General features: G+C 49.9%; 1 long non-coding RNA gene across 1 annotated transcript in view; it reads left to right on the top strand.

The window, feature by feature from the left end:
* The first annotated feature begins 10,428 nt into the window (after positions 1-10,428).
* LOC148004187 (uncharacterized) overlaps positions 10,429-12,354 on the top strand; it is a 69,640-nt gene continuing 67,714 nt past the window's right edge. Inside the window, exon 1 of the long non-coding RNA XR_015627322.1 lies at positions 10,429-10,564. This is a non-coding gene — a long non-coding RNA (uncharacterized LOC148004187). The remainder of the gene's footprint in view (positions 10,565-12,354) is intronic.

The raw sequence follows: 12,354 nt of genomic DNA, 5'->3' as shown, positions 1-12,354 counted from the left end.
AGATGGCAAGTGGGGGGTGGATGAAGGTGGAGGCAAAGTGAGAACGAGCCTGGAATAAATGACATTTAGAAGCATGAGTCACTGGCACTTGCTGTTTTCTCCTGCTTCCCCCTCTGCACCATACACCCCCAGGCACTCTGAGCTGTAGGAACACCAAGTCTGGACAGGGCTTTGGGGAACCTGCCTCAGGGCGCCTCCAGGAAAGAGTGGCTGGGAGCAGAGATGGCCTCTGAGCCTGGCGCTCTGCCTCCTTGATGTGTAACCGTCAGGGATGTGTGGTACTTCTCTGAGCTCAGCCGAGGACCCTCAGCTTTTCTGTTTCCTGGGGCCATCATTACCAGCTGGCTCTTGACAGGCTCTCTTCCCTACTGTTCTAGAGCTTGACTGCTCTGGCTTAGTCATGTAGTCTCTCTGGTGCCTGTGATGGCTGGAGAATGCTCCATGGCTGAAGGGAGATGTGGGACAAGGCCAGCCAGTGGTCCCTTGGGCCTCTTCAACTCGTGTCCTTTGTCTTCAGTGACAAAGGTGGCTGCATCATCTTTAGGGTAGGCTGGACAAAGGTTCCTGGGTCTTCTACCCGCAGTACCTTGAAGTCCCTACATTGAGCATGGAGGAGGTGTGTGTGTGTGTGTGTAAACCCAGCCAGATCAGACAGGCCTACTGCAGGTCCCTGCAGTCCAACAAACAGTCCTGAGCACACAGCAGGTCCCCAGGACAGATACTGGATGAAGCCTGTGACCCCCTAGGATCTTAAGGCTAAATCCCCAACGTGGTACTTTTGGACAAGGATCCTCTGTGAGCCAGGACAGGGGATAGGCTAAGAAGCCTCGTCTACCACAGCCAGAATACAGCAAATACAGAGGCGAATGCCAGCAGCAAACCACTGAACTGAGAATAGGACCCCCGTTGAAGGAATCAGAGAAAGAACTGGAAGAGCTTGAAGGGGCTTGAGACCCCATATGTACAACAATATCAACCAACCAGAGCTTCCAGGACTAAGCCACTACCTAAAGACTATACATGGACTGACCCTGGACTCTGTCCCCATAGGTAGCAATTAATATCCTAGTAAGAGCACCAGTGGAAGGGGAAGCCCTGGGTCCTGCTAAGACTGAACCCCCAGTGAACTAGATTGTTGGGGGAGGGCGGCAATGGGGGGAGGATGGGGAGGGGAACACCCATAAGGAAGGGGAGGGGGGAGGGGGATGTTTGACCGGAAACCGGGAAAGGGAATAACACTCGAAATGTATATAAGAAATACTCAAGTTAATAAAAAAAAAAAAAGAAGCCTCGTCTACGTGTGTCCTCTGCAGTCCCACTGCAGAGTAAAAAACAAAAACAAAAACACCCAAAAAAACCCCCAAAAAACAACTAAACAAACACAAAAACAAACATACAACAGATGCCTGCATTATATGTGACTCTTAACATTGTATGCATTGGAACTTAGATGTGGGTGGCACACAGTAGGTGTGCAGTTCATCTGGGTGGTGGAGGGAAGTGAATGAGAAAGAAAGATAGTTGCCAGGGCAAGGTGGGCATGTACAGTGCCCCTGCCCAGCCGACTCTGTTTTCTTCCTGAAGCCTTTCTCTCCTCCTGGCACAGAGATTTCCTTGAAAGGGCTGCTGGGGTTGAGGGGCAGGGCACCAGAGAAATGTCTCTAGAAGATGAATGCTCTTCCTGTGAGAGACTGAGGGTGTTTGGCCCCATTTCTGTTGGGCACCTCTTTGAGCAGTCCTCTGCTAGAGAGAACGCCAAGCCAAGCACCTTGATCCTGAACCTGCGTCCAACCAGCAACCCGAGTGCCACAGGGGCCCCTAGCCACGGAGCTCTGCATGTGGCACGGGGTGAGACTGCAGGGAGCAATGTGTGTTCAAGGGCATGGGAGAGGAGGGATGACGGAAGAGTTTCCATCCCTGGAATCCCGGAACCACTTCTGCTCCCTCACTACGTATAGTCACCTGCTCCAGCTTCTGGCCACGGGCCTGACATTCTCTGTGGCCCCATGTGTTACTGGCATGTGGCTAGAACACCCCATCCTGGCTGGGGCTGGTCTCCACCAACATCCTGGCGGCTTTGCAGTGACACGCAGGAAGTGCTGGGAGGTGCTTCTGCCTGGAGATCACCTTGTCTTACAGGCAACAGGCAACTGGGGGTGGGGCTGGGGGTGGGTGGGGGTGAGGAAGGGGTGGGGGTGTGTGGAGGGTGGGGGAGTGTGGAAGATGGAGGGTGGGGAGGGGGGTGGTAGGAGGGTGGGTTCTCAACTTCATTATATCACATCCCTGCCTCCTGCAGAACCTTTCTCCTTTTGTTTCATTTCTCTCACAGGCTGCCTGGGAAGGGAGTATGGCCTTGAGTGTTTCCCATCCCTCTTAGGGTATGGATGGTCTCCCAGGGGACTTCAGAGTCTTGCCTGACCTGGCAAATAGGGGAGACATGGGGACAGTTAGAGTTCAGTGGGCTTCAAAGTGAAGCAGAAATCTGGGCAGTTATGGACAAGGCTGTTTTCCTAGAGGCAAGGACTCTTGGAGGCAGTTTTATGATTCAGTCAGTCACTCAGTATCCCCATTTTATAGGTTTTAGGGATGATGTGACCTTCCCAAGGTATATCTTTCTGGGACGCCTGTTGGCATCTGCCTGTATAGTCTGCATACTGGGTAAATAACTTGCTTGACCACAGGAATCCTTACTGCTCCAAAGGTTCCCTCTCCTCTCTTCCCTCTCTCCTCCCCTTCTCCTCCCCCTCCTTCCCCTCCTCCTTCCCCTCCTCCTCCCCTTCTCCTCCCCCTCCTCCTCTCCCTCTCCTCCTCCTTCCCCCCTCCCCTTCCCCCTCCCCCTCCTCCTCTCCCTCTCCTCCTCCTTCCCCCCTCCCCTTCCCCCTCCCCCTCCTCTTCTCCTCCCCCTTCTCCTCCCCCTCCTCCTTCCCCCCTCCCCTTCTCCCTCCCCCTCCTCTTCTCCTCCCCCTTCTCCTCCCCCTCCTCCTTCCCCCCTCCCCTTCCCTCTCCCCCTCCTCTTCTCCTCCCCCTCCTCCTCTCCCTCTCCTCCTCCTTCCCCCCTCCCCTTCCCCCTCTCCCTCCTCTTCTCCTCCCCCTTCTCCTCCCCCTCCTACTCCCCTTCTTCCTTCCCCCCTCCCCTCCCCCCTCCCCTCCTCCTCTCCCTCTCCTCCTTCCCCTCCTCCCCTTCCCCCTCCCCCTCCTTCCCCTCTCCCCTCCCCCCTCCCCTCCTCCTCTCCTCCCCTCCTAGCCTTTGGTGTCATCACTGTATTTTTCAGACGTGCATACAGGGTATTTTGGTCATATTATTCCTGCTTCACTCACTCTTGTCTTCCACCCCAATCTGACTGTTCCCCAGTCTCATGCAGGCCTCCGTCTACTTTCACATACTTTGTTATTTCCATTAATATTTGTTATTAGTCATGCATGTACCTGGATATGCAAAGCTGTCAGAGGGCTGTTCTCTCCTTTCATATTTACATCAGTCGCAGGGATCAACTCAGGTTGCCAGGCCTGGCCTTGCCAGCTCTCTCCCTCTCTCTCTCTCTCTCTCTCTCTCTCTCTCTCTCTCTCTCTCTCTCTCTCTGTGTGTGTGTGTGTGTGTGTGTGTGTGTGTGTGTAATTTTTTTCTGGTTTTTACACATGAAAGAAAATATATGATGTTGGTCTTGCTTCACTCAATATGATAGTCTTTAGTTTCATTCATTTTTTTTTTTTACAAATGACAATTCCATTCTGCTTTGTATTCAAATACTACTCTATAGAAAATATTTATCAATTTTGCATATACAAATTTCTTACATGTCCATTTGTTTATGGGCATCTAGGCTAGTTCCATACCTTGGATAGCGTGACTTTTAGGCAATAAAAATGGAAGTGCAGGTATCTCTGATAAGTTGATGTCTAGTCCTTCAGATGCATACCCAGGAGAGGAGCAGCTGGGTCTTAGGGAACCTCCATGGTGATATCCATAGTGCCTATACTACTTTATATCCCACTGTCCAAGCAAGACTTTTCCAGGAGAGAAGCAACACACATGTCTACTCACCTTGTAAGTGTTGCAGCTCTGAGGAGAAAGGTGCCTTGACGGCTGGGAACCAAGGGAGATCCCCAAAGTCACACCACAGAACAAAACTCACACAAGAGATTTATTGGGAAAAACACAAGAAGGTGGCTGCCTCTGCTCAGGAGAGAAGCAACAAAGAACTGAGCAGGAGTCAGGCTTATATGGGGTTTCTTGGAGCAAGGAGTTTCCCAGAGTGGCCTGATCTTGGGGCAAACTCAGGGATTGGTGGAAATTTGTGGCCTAATCTTGGGCTTTTTTTTTTTTCTCTGTAGGGTGGAGCATGGCTGCCTGCATCTTGAGCATCTGGAACCTGCCCTTATGACTGTTAGATTAATCTGGGTATGGAGCCTGGCTACTCAAGTCTCACGGGGCTTAACACTCCAGAAAGGGAGTCCACGACAGACCAAAGTACGGATACCATCAAAGTCCAACTTAGTGAACCAATGAGTTTTATTGGTGTTACTTGCAGGAATATGGATGAGGGGTTACTTATAGGAGCGGAAATGACACAGAGACAGATACATTACCAAACCACCCCAGCATTGGTACAAAAGTTGGAAACCCAGAGCCCACTGCTCAACCTGAAGACAACTCAACAGGCTGGAGACCATCCCTTTCAGGTGCATCAAGACTTCTTCCAGGCAGCTAAGCTCTAGGCATTTTGGTCTCAGCTTCCCGAGTCTCCTTTACAGTATGGCTCCTCTGAGAATGACTATTAGCTATCTTTAGTGTTTATGGAAGGGGGAGGGGTGGCTAGTGAATCTAATCAGTTTTAGGAACTTCCTGAAGCTATCTTGAGTTGTTTACTTCCTGTTTTAAGGAGCTTCCCTGAAGGATGGAGTTTCAATCTCAGAGGAAACTGCTACACAACACACACCAGCAACACATAGACATTCATCTGACACCCTACACATGCCAGCATTTGTTGATGCTTGTTTTTTTTGTTGTTGTTGTTTTTGTTTTTTAATGATAGCCATTCTGATTGTGGTGACATGGAATCTCACGGATCTTTGATTTGTATTTCTTTTATGGCTAAAGACATTGAACACCGTTTCATGTTTCTGTTGGTCACTTGTCTTATGAGGACTGTTCAACTCATTTGCCATTTTAATGGCTGGGGTGTATATTCTTTTGGTGGTTCAACTTCTAGTTCTTTATACAATCTGTAAACTAATCTCTCATTGGATGAGTTGCTGGTGAGGATTTTCCTCCAATCCCAGGCTGGGCTCTTCACTCTGTTCCTTTCCTTTGCTGTGCAGAAGCCTTTTAGTTAGAGGCAAGCTAGGGATGTGCTTGTTTTGAGGAAGAGGAAAGGTAGAAGGAAACATGGAGACACTTCATGAGTGTGAGCTCCACAGCCCTAAGTGGTGTGCAAATGCAGCAGTCCTAAGAGCCACAGAGTGAGGGACCTGAGGGGATGCTACCTGAAAGGACCAGAATAGGCACAGGACACACCAAGAACAAATTTCTGCACAGAGGAGATTTGTTTGCTCCAGAGGGACAAAGGGCAGGGATAAGAGACAAAGACAGGAGACAGAGGACTAGGGAAAAGGGAAAAGGAACAAGGGAGAGGGGGAAGGGATATTTGCCTCGGAGGGACAAAGGACTCCCTGTCACTGGATAGAGAGAGAAGACACATGTGGTCTGTCGGCAAATGACAAATAAAGAGGGAAACCGTGTTAGGAAGAGGTGTTTAATCTTGATTGGGTGTGTTAGGGTAGCCGAAAAGAGGCTTTTGATTACTGAACTTTGAAACTTTGATAGCTGGACGGTGGTAGTCAGTCTAAGAGGAAGGAAGTTGCCAAAATAAGGGAATAGACCTTGGTGGTCAGCTTTAGGAATGTAACCTAATGGTTTAGCAAGGCAGAGGGAATCACGGAAGGGCCAGGCCTGCCCGAGCTACGTTCACCATGCTCAGGCTGGCCAGAGCCCTTTTCTACCTGTATAGATCTGAAGGCCCAAGTCTTTCAGACTCAGCTCAAGTCCAGCATGCTTTGCTCCCTCAGTCAACTCCACGCAGGCGCCACCATCCTATAGTCGCTTCCTGGGTGCTGCCTGACTTTTAACTCAGCTCCAGTTCATTGATGATGGGGAGCTTGAACTTGTGTGTGTTTGTTTTAGAGTTAGAAAGGCTCTAAGCTTCGAGGAGGAAGCAGAGAGGGTTCAGGTAGTTAGAAGGGGTTTAACCCTTTAACCGCCTGCCAAAACACACACACACACACACACACACACACACACACACACACACACGCACTCACGCATGCATGCACATGCACACGCACAAAAGGCACTCATACATGCACACACATGCACACATGTGTGCACACACAGGCATGTGTGCACACATACACCTGCTACCTCTTTTTTTTTTTTTTTTTTTTGGTTCTTTTTTTCAGAGCTGGGGACCGAACCCAGGGCCTTGCGCTTCCTAGGTAAGCGCTCTACCACTGAGCTAAATCCCCAGCCCCACCTGCTACCTCTTAACAATGACCTTCGGCAACTAAGTCATTTCTCAGAACCTCAGTCTCCTTAATTTTAAAGTGGGGGTGATATTAACTACAGAGCCACAGGCTGGGTGAAAGCAACATGAGGTTTTAGGTTATAACTGATGAGGGAGCCTGGCACATAATGGGAATACAATAAGAGGTAGTGACTGTTGTTATCAGCGATCTTCACTGGGCAGCTCTTGGGTGATCTCTGCCCCCAAATCCATCTTGGAGGAAGCCTGCCTCTCCTCTGGTCTCTGGAAATTCTGGCCCTCAATCATGATGACAGCCATATGTCATTCTGTGCCTGTGTCATTTGCTGTTGCTGCCAGCCTTGTGTCCTGTACTCTGCATACTCTCACTCTGTCCCTGACTGTCCTAGTCCTGAAAGGTGAGACTGAGTTTTTTGGGTTTCCAAATAACAAAGGGATATGACAGCCTTGGTTCTAATGCTGACTTCCATGGCTGGCCTGTTAACGCTAGGGGAGAAACCATTGAGATGAGACCAGGGGTGGCCAGTGGCTGACCAGGAGCAGGCAGAGCACAACCCTACAGACAGGTGCTTCCAACTTCCTGTCAGCCACCTTTCACTCAGCTGTCTGGACTTGTCCATACTGTAGGAGGTCGCTGAAGAAGGTAGCCAGCCTGTGAAACTCTAGTCACATGCAGGCTTGGATGGCCCTTAGTCTGTGGGCTTAAACAAGACTATCTTGAGTGCTCAAATCCAGCGGACCTCTCAGGGGAGCTGGGTCCATCTGAAGTAGGAGAGCTGTGGATGCAGGTTTGCGTGTGCATGCACGTGCGTGTGCGTGCGTGTGCGTGCGTGTGTGTGTATGTGTGTGTGTGTGTGTGTGCGCGTGCGCGCGCACACACAGCTGGACATCTGCTGCAGAGGACACAGGACAATGTATTTACCTTACTCCCTTGAGACAGGGTCTCACATTGAACCTGGAGGTAGCCTTATGGTCAGTAAGTGCCTTGGTCCTCCTGTCTCTGCCTGCCACTGGCCTGGAGTTATGAATGCATGTTAATCACTATGCTTTTTATGTGGGTTCTGAGGACTTGAACCCAAGGCCTGAGGCTTGTGCAGCAAGCTACCTTACCACCTGCTGAGCCATCTCTCCCATCCAGCAGCTTTGGTTTTTACACTGAACTTTTATTTAAGGTGAGGAAGGAGGGTCCCTACTTTGCTGAGCTTCTCTGCAGTGGTAAATACAGCCTGTACTGTCCATCCATTCCCGTGCCCTGCTCTAGCTCTCCTGATAGTCACTTCCCATGCCCTGTCCTAGCTCCCCCAGTACCATGCAGCTTTTGTTCCCTCGCTACCACTTCTCCTCTTTACCTTGGCTGTTCCCTCTGCTTGGCATACTTCCCCCTCCTCCTTACTCAAGGGACTCCTTCGTTCCTGGGAGTTTCCATGCTGCAGGATAGGTGCCCTTTTAGGCCTATATCTCTAGTAGGAATTTACTTATTAGATTGTCTCTTGCTTCTCTGTGTGTATCTCTGTGTGTGAATACATGCACGTGCTCAACATGTGTACAGGACACGCATGAGTGCTATTTATCAGGCATAGACCATGGACTCCGGGAATCGAATTCTGGTCCTCATGCTTGTGTGGCAAGCACTTCACGGACTAAGCCATCTCTGCGGCCCCATTGCCTCTCTTTTTATCCCCCTACAATCATGGGGGCTCTCCAGAGCTGAGTTAGCTTTGGAAGTTTAACCTCTACCTAAGGCGCAGTGCCAGTTCTACACGTGCTTCTCAAAAGTCTTCTGGATCAATGCCCACAGACAGGGAACTATGTGCAGGCTCATCTAGAAAGTTCTTCTGACTTTCCAGGGAGGGTCATGGCATGCGGTGTGTAGCTCATTGACCACCAGAGAACCCACCACCCTCAGCACAGGTAAGGATACAGAGAGGAACACACTGCAGCTAAAAGGACAGGGCTTGTGGGAGACAGCAGCAGGATTGGGCCTCTATCCTTCAGTTATAGCCCACTTATAAAAGTATGCATAAGGAACTGTGGAGTCTCAGCCTCCTAGCTACTGATGATGCAAGATCCAAGTGGGAGCCTGTGAAGGGGAGGCAGGGGCTCAGCTGAGTGCAGGGTGAAGCAGTCTTGGAGTGCTAGGCACTCCAGGCTTTCTCTGCCAGAAGGTGGTTGGTAATGTTTGCAGTGCTAAGGGCCAGAGCCCTGGTCCTAACTGGACCAGCTGGCCAATCAAACGGACAAGTCTGTGAAAACAGAAAAAGGAGATGTATTCACTGTGGTTACACCGGGAAGAGGAACAAAGAGGCCCAGTGACCCCCTCCAAGCCCGTGTAGGGGTCCTGACACAGGGATTAAGTGGAGGCTATGCTTAGCCAAACAGCCTGGTCCTGCCTGTCACTGACCCATCTTCAGTCTCAGCTCTTGGCTCTCTGGTGAGGTGGTCTGACAAGCTGTCAAAACCATATGAAATCTCTTGCTGGGAGACAAGTTCCCCCTCTGCTGGCACCAGGCTTCTGCATTTTCCTTCTCCCAGCATGAAATTCCTGGGGAAATTCCAATTTCTTGGAGTGCATTGTCTCAATAGCCTGACAGCAGAAGGGAGGAACATGGATATCTCTTTAGAGACCTTCATCCCTGCTGGGATGATGACAGAAGTCAAGCTTTCCTCTGCCTGGATGAAGCTCTGGGTCCCCTCAGGGATATCAGAGAGGTTCTGAAGACAGATGGCTATGCATAGTGTCTTTGGGGAGGCGCCTGGACAGGGGCACAGAGGTCAGTACACGAAGAGAGTTAAGAGCAGACACTTCTAAACATTTCAATTTCAACTCACTATGAAGAAAAACAAATCAGGTCCCAGAGCCTTAATCACTGTCTACATTTGAAGGTCAAGTACCAACATAGACATTCTGAAATGAAAATGTCAAAAGTATAAAAAGGACTTTTTCTTGTGGGCCCCCAGTGAAGAGACCTCAGGTGACCAGGTTAGAAGGCTACAGAGCTGCCGTGAGGCCCGGCTTTCCTCTACTGCTTGGTAGCTTAAACTTTTAGATCCATGCTCTGTTTCTGTAAAATGGGACAATAATTCCTACTTGCTGTGGTTTAAATGAGGCGATAATACATAGTGTGTCTGGGATAGGGCTCTGCAGGCTGGGAGGTGTCCTGTATGTGACCAGGGTTATCGCCATCCTGGGAGAAGGCTCTCCCTTTCATGCTTATGTAAATGGAACTCACCTCTAAATACCAGGGCCAGAGTCACGGCCAAGCACAGCTCTGTGACTAAGAAGACATTTCCCTTCACAAGATCCAGGGCTCTGCTACATCCTCACTGTGAACAGGAAAGGTTAGACCTGGAACCCAGATAAGAGAGGGCTGCCTGGTGTTTCCCAGGATGAGGCCAGGGAGCCGGGCCAATTTCAGATTCCTCTGTTCCCTTTGAAATAATAGTGTCAGCTTGGGTTCACAGGCTGGTCACAGCTTCGATCCCTCCCTAACTTCCTAAGGCAAGTCCATGAATTATACAGTGTGGGAGCAGACGGTACTGAGGAAGGCTGCATCACAAGCCTGGCTTAATAAGGACACTCCAGCTATTCTTGGAAGGCATTTGCAAGTCAAAACCACGGCGCACACACTCGGAGCTCTGATGTCACCTTTGGAGTCTGAGCATTTCAGCTGGGTCAGCACTATTTTATGCTACATGCCATCGGCAAGAAGGGAGGAGGGGCAGGGAAGTTTGTTTGGCTTTGTTTTCATCTTAACTTTTTGGTGATAGCACAAATGGTCAAATGGGCCTTCCTACCCCACCTTGACTTTGAGGCAAGTCAATGCCTCGCCCCTGGGCTGGGCTGGGTCCCTGACTGGGGAGGAAGTGGTACCCTCGTCATCAGAGCCTTGGGCTAAGTGACAAGGAGATGAAAGAGTGTCTGTTTCCTTTCATATGTTTCGGCAAGATTCTGCATGGCCTTACCTACCAGTCCCTAGAACATGCTGGAACCATGTTAGAGACTCGGCTGACAAGAGGGAGAGAGGGTAGGATGGATATTTCACCACTTACCGAAAAATATCAAGTGTGTGTGTCTGTGTGTCTGTGTGTCTGTGTGTGTGCAAGGGTATGTTTATATGAGTGTACTTCTGTGTGTGTGCAAGTGCATGTTTGTATTTGAGTGTGTGTGTGTGTGTGTGTGTGTGTGTGTACATATAGGTCAGAGGCCAGCTTGGTTCTTGTTTCCTTAATTGTTGGTTTTTTAAATAGGGTCTCCTGTCAGTCTGGTACTTTCTAAGTAGGCTAGGCTGCCAGGACAGGGAGCATCAGGTGTTCACTTGTCCCTCTTTCCCCTGCACCGGCATTATAGGCTTGGGCCATTATGCCTGACTCCTTTGTTTTTAAGATTTCTTTTTATTTTTAACTATGTGTGCTTGTCCGTTGTAAGGATGTGTGCACACAAGGGAGGTTTCCCTCAGAGGCAAGAAGAGGAATTCAGATCCCTCGGAGCTGGAGTTACAGGGGGTTGTGAACCACCTGACCGGGTGCTGGCTACTGAATCCGGGGGCCTCTGCAAGAGCAGCAAGTGCTTTTAACCTGTGAGTCATCTCATCATCTACCACATTCCTCCTTAAAACACGGACCTGGGGATGAAACCTGGCTTCTTCTGTTTACGAAATAAGTATCTTACTGACTAAGGTATCTCCCGGCCACCCCACCCGGATCTATTTTTAAACATTAAATAGCCCAGAGGAGATAGACGAGGTCATCAAGCTGAGGGCCATGTTGGACAGCCCCAAGTGGGAGGCCTGATGAATCCAAGCGGTTCTCTTGAGGCTTCTGGGGCAATAGTAGCTTCCCTTCATGATGCTGTGAGAATGGTAGCTCCCTGTAGCATTGCTGTGTGCCAGAGCTGCAGGCTTCCTGGTTGGACATCTGAGCACATGGGGGTAGGCGGTCCATCTACAACTCAGGATGTGATGAGAAAGGCCAGCAGGTCTTATGCATAGGAGGCTTGGATCAAGACTAAGAGGCCTCCGTGCAACCATTAAGGCTCACGGCTTTCCTAGCTCATTTCCCAGGAGACTTGAGGGCCAGTAGCATCTTTGTGTTTGAATAGATGTGTTTTGGAACCTCTCAAGTACAAACCCAACCTGATACTGATGAATGGTTTTAGGATGTCAACCAAACACCGCTGTCCTGTGAGCTGTAGCCACGCAGGCCGTTAGTCCTCATGCTCAGTGACCATCTCTACTCAAACTAGGAAGCCCCTAAGGATCATGTCAGGGGAGAAAAGACCCTGACTTGGAGCATGGGTAACATAGCTTATCAGGTAAAGGAGCTTGCACAGCAAGTCCTGAGTTTACTACCTGGAACCCACAGAAAAGCGTCAGGAGAGAACCAATTCCATAATTCCACAAAGATTGTCCTGTGATTTTGATATATGCATGCTGACATATGCATTCAATCATCCCCCATCTGTCTCTCTCTGTCTCTCTGCCTGTCTCTTTCTCTCTGTTTTTTCCTCTGTCTCTGTCTCTCTGTCTCTCTGTCTCTCTGTCTCTCTGTCTCTCTCTCTCTCTCTCTCTCTCTCTCTCTCTCTCTCACACACACACACACACACACACACACACACACACACACACCTGGAACTCTCTAGGCTGTGTTGCTGCTGCTGGTTCTCACCTTAGGTAGCAAGAGGATGGACAATGGACTAGGTCATTCTAAGACTTGGGTTCAGACGCTGGGGACAAGCTCTGGGCTCGGGTGCTGTAATAGATACATGTGGCTTTACATCTACTTCAAGAATGTGCTCCAGGTGCACAGGTCGCCCAGC

This window comes from Rattus norvegicus, chromosome 8 (assembly GCF_021556685.1).
Source record: "Rattus norvegicus strain SHRSP/BbbUtx chromosome 8, alternate assembly SHRSP_T2T, whole genome shotgun sequence".
Taxonomy (NCBI): Eukaryota; Metazoa; Chordata; class Mammalia; order Rodentia; family Muridae; genus Rattus; species Rattus norvegicus.
The sequence above is the reverse complement of the archived record's forward strand: the minus strand, read 5'-3'. Positions and strand labels throughout refer to the sequence as shown.